The sequence below is a fragment of the Phocoena sinus genome, chromosome 11 (assembly GCF_008692025.1).
Source record: "Phocoena sinus isolate mPhoSin1 chromosome 11, mPhoSin1.pri, whole genome shotgun sequence".
NCBI classification, from domain to species: domain Eukaryota; kingdom Metazoa; phylum Chordata; class Mammalia; order Artiodactyla; family Phocoenidae; genus Phocoena; species Phocoena sinus.
In genome coordinates, this window is record NC_045773.1 from 55,151,502 (window position 1) to 55,156,386 (window position 4,885).

A 4,885-nucleotide genomic window follows, 5' to 3' on the forward strand; every position below is an offset into this window, starting at 1 on the left:
GTTAAGGTAGACAGATTTACTTGACTGTCTGTATCCAGTCTCATCCCCATCATCACCCTAACCATGTGTGCTATCCAAGTGTTCAATATGTAATAGAGAAGAACAAATCTGACTCCATATTAGATCTGTTCTGTTGCCTGTGCTTAGTCATGCTGGCTCTGCACCTTTTGTAAAAGAATGTTGCCTATTACCTGAAATATATAGGATAGCCTATTCTCAGGGCTCTGATCTTTGAGTCAATTCATACAGAGATAAAAAGTTATAGAACAGAGAATAACATTTGTCTTGTTGGAGGTTTACAGGAACATCATGACCTGACCTATGTGGACAGCTGCAAGAACAAAGGATTCCTACACCAAGAAGTTTGCAATGACTAACCACGCCCCTCCTTCACCTTGCTTTTAAAAGTGCTTTGCTGAAACCCTTTGAGGAGTAAGGGGGTTTTTGGGCATGAGCCACCTGTTCTCCTTGCATGGCCCTGCAATAAAACTTTCTCTGCTCCAAACTCTGGTGTTTCTGTTTGTTTGGCCTCACTGTGCATTGGACACACAAACTTGCATTTGGTAACAAATAGCTCAATGAGATGGGCAGGTGCAGCAGCACAAAAGCACAGACTATTGCACACCTCCTTAGAACAAACCTGTGCTGGAGCAGCAATAGTGGACTTCTATAAAATTAGGATATTTGTGCTTGGTTCTAGGTACAGAAGCTCCATATTCACATAAAAAGCCCATATTATTTTTTTTAACACATATATAGTCACTTCAAAGACTAAATGAGCCCACCCAAAAAACTGCCTTTGGCACTGAAAATGTCTTCGTTTCTGCATCTATGGACACTAAACCTAATCACTCTCACTAGGTCAGTTGATTCTATAGGTAGCTTCTTCAGACTAGACATGTTTAGGTACTTTATCTCTTTTCACATTTAGATTGGCTCAGGGATTTTTAAATTCATGGAGAAGCAGGCAGTATATGCATAAGTAATTTAGGAAATATCCTCATCTCTTAGTTTAATTAGGTTCCCAAACAACATCAGTCTCTACTCAGTGATTTTATTCATGGGGTCTTCCTCCTGCACATTCCTTTCTCTCCTTTTGCAAAGCTCATGCTCAAGTAATACCTGTATTTGGTCCCACTCCCCCATGATGCCTGTGGCTTTAGTGGCCCCTTGCCTTCCTGCTCTCACAAAGCTCTCACAGTGCTGCTCAAACACTGTAGCATGTGATTATGTTGTTTTGTATTGTTTCCTTACTATGTAAATTTCAGCTCACCAACCAGGCTGAGAGCCTAATGAGGTCAAGTTCATGTGTTGCCTTTTCTACAGCTCCAAGGAGTGTTTATCCTTCTCTGAGCCTCTAACCATTTGACCTGTGAAGCCTCTAACCATGTTTATCCCCTCACCATTGCAATCATCTTTCTCTTGGACTCCACAACCCTTCTGGCTATACCTTCTTCTCTCACCCCCTTGCTTCTCATTCTCTTTGTTTGCCCTAAATGTGGTCTTTTGCCAGGGCTTAATCCTTAGTCTGTGTTCTTCACTCTTTTAACTTCCTTCCTTTGTGATCTCATACATTATCAAAGCTTTAAAAAGATGATTCTCAGATATCATTTAACAGTACCAACTCTCTCCTAAATTCCAGTTCCAGATCTTAAAATATTTGTTGGATATAGAGGTATAACCCTTAAAAATCACCACAAAGGGACTCCCAAGTTGAAATTACAGTGTATAAAATTAAATGAATTCATCGTTTTACTCTAAAATTTTATCTTTTATAATTTTTAAGACTCTTAATATTCTGGCAATAGTTTGAAACCAACAGCCTTGAAACCTTAGAAAATCTTTGACTCATTTATCTGTCCTCCAAGTTCCATCATCAGTGTCACCAAATTCTATTGAATCTTTTCAGTAGTTCTTGAATTGATGTTGCCCTTTCCATTCTCATTAGCGCTATGCATTTTTAGGGTTTTAACAGTTTATATCTGAGTCACTAAAACTACATCAAGAACCTTCTACCTTGAGCCTTGATTAACTGTCTACAATGACACTAGATTAATTTTTTCTAGAAACCTACTTTATTGTATTACTTCCTGCTGAAAAAATGTTCAATGACTCTCCACTATCTATTAGACAAAGTCCAAACTTGCTAGTCTTTCATTTGAGATACTAATTTGATCCTAAACAGCACTGCAAGTCTTATTTTTTTGTCCCTTTTCATATACTCTCAAGCTCCACATAGATTGTAAATCCAAATGTGATTTGTACAACCATGCCATTGTTACAACCCATCTTCCTTCCTGTAACGTCTTCCCCTCCTCTCAGCTCACATTTCAATGATCCTACAGGACTCTACCTTTTCTGGAAAACCTATTCCAATGCTCAGTCACCAGCCCATAGGGACGTTTGCTTCTACCAGGCACCGATATTACTAATTTTTGATCATATTCATCTGGTCCTTTCATTTGCGTGGGTACCCAGGAAATCAATGTCATAACTTCATGAGCATATCATCAACTCTCTTAGTCTTACATACAATTCTTATGTCCCAACATGCATCTTTCTGGAAATGTGTCTCATCTGTATTTCTCCAGAAGAGGATCTCAATGCAAGAACTTGAGTACAAGCAGTTCACTTTGGAAGCGATCCTAGAGAAAATCAGTCAGAGAATGGGAAATGTGACAGAGAGAGGATGAGCTGATAAGTTTACATCGTTGAATAAGTGATTACTGTAGAGAACTAAGGTTCAATTCCATTGAGGGACCCTGGGAGACAGTGTAAACCACACTTCAGAGTTATTTTACCCAAAGTGCAAGGAAGATGGTGTATTTAACCTCCAATTCCCATTCATCATTGACTGAGGGTTGTTCCTGAAACATTAATCCCCTGGCATTTCAGGTCTGCCCTACACATAGGCCAAAAGAAAGTTCTCATGTATAGAGTTCCAGGACATTGTATACATGCTCAGGGAAAGTAAGTGCTAAGAAAGCAGGGGCAGACCATCGACAGCATCTGCTGCTGAGTGGAGGACTCCCTGAACTTCTCTGTATCTGCCAGAGAACCCAAGATACTCACATTTTCCTTTCGAACAGCTAAGAGCAGGACCTCAAAAATATTGGTCAAATTGGCTTGACTAAACTACCATTAAGGACTTGAAAGGACAATGCGCAAACATATGTTGGGATAGCAGGTAAGCATGGTGAAAGGTGCTCAAAATCATTAATCATCAGGAAAATATAAAAATAAACCTGCAATAAGATACCAGTTCATACCCACTAGAATGGCTGAAACTAATAAGACTGACAACTCTAAATGTTGGTGAAGTTACTGATGACCTAGAACTTTCACATGTTGTCAGTGGAAGGGTAAAATGGTATAGCTACTGACCTGTAGTTTCTTATAAAATCAAACACACTTCTACCTTAGGGCCCAGCAATTCCACACCCAGTTATTTACTCCAAATAAAATATTTTTACACAAAAATGCTTTTATAAGAGTGACCATGGGGACTGTCCTGGGGGTCCAGCGGTTAAGACTCCACACTTCCACTGCAGGGGGCACAGATTCAATCCCTGGTCAGGGAACTAAGATCCTGCATGCCGCGTAGCATGGCCAAAAAAAAAAAAAGTGACCGTGGCAGCTGTATTCAAAATAGCCCCCAAACAGAATTTACTCAAATGTCTATTAACAGGTAAATGGATTTTTAAAAAAAATGTTATATTCGTGTAGAAGAATACTACCCAGTGATAAAAAAGAAATAAACATCCAATACACACAACTACATGGATGATCTCAAGATTGTGCCAAATAAAAGAAGACTAAGAATGGAACAAAAGTTATGTGTGATTTTATGTATGTGAAGTCCAAGATAAGGAAAATATATGTAGTAATAGAAATAAGAAATTGGCTCAATACCACCTCACACCAGTCAGAGTAGCCATCAACAAAGTCTACAAATAACAAATGCTTAAGAAGGTGTGGAGAAAAGGGAACCCTCCTACACTGTTGGTGGGAATGTAAGTTGGTGCAGCCACTATGGAAAACAGTGTGGAGGTTCCACAGAAAACTAACAGAATTGCCATATGATCCAGCAATCCCACGCCTGGGCATATATCCAGACAAAGCTATTAATATACTTCAAAAAGGTACCTGCATCCCTATATTTATAGCAGCACTATGCACAATAGCCAAGACACGGAAACAACCTAAATGTCCATCAACGGATCAATGGTACATATGTATAATGGAATACTACTCAGCCATAAAAAAGAACAAAATAATGCCATTTGCAGCAACATGGATGCAACTAGAGATTATCAAACTAAGTGAAGTAAGTCAGAAAGAGAAAAACAAATACCATATAATATCACTTATATGTGGAATCTAAAATATGGAGTAAATGAACTTATCTATGAAACAGAAACAGACTCACAGACATAGAGAACAGACTTGTGGTGGTCAAGGGGGAGGGGGGTGGCGGAGGGATGGATTGGGAGTTTGGGACTAGCAGATACAAACTAGTATATATACAGAATGGATAAACAAGGTCCTACTGTATAGCACAGGGAACTATATTCAATATCTGGTGATAAACCATAATGGAAAAGAATATTAAAAAAAGAATGTATATATGTGTATAACTGAGTCACTTTGCTGTACAGCAGAAATTAACACAACATTGTAAATCAACAATACTTCAATAAAAAAATAAATAAGAAAGTGGCTCCTTGGGGAATGGAGGGGAATTGACTAAAAAGGGGAATAAGGTACTTTTCTAGGGTGATAGAAAGGCTTTCCATCTTATTCTGGAGGGTCATTACATGAATGCATACATTTGCCAAAACTCATCAAATGGAACATTTGAGATCTGTGCATTTTATTATGTCTC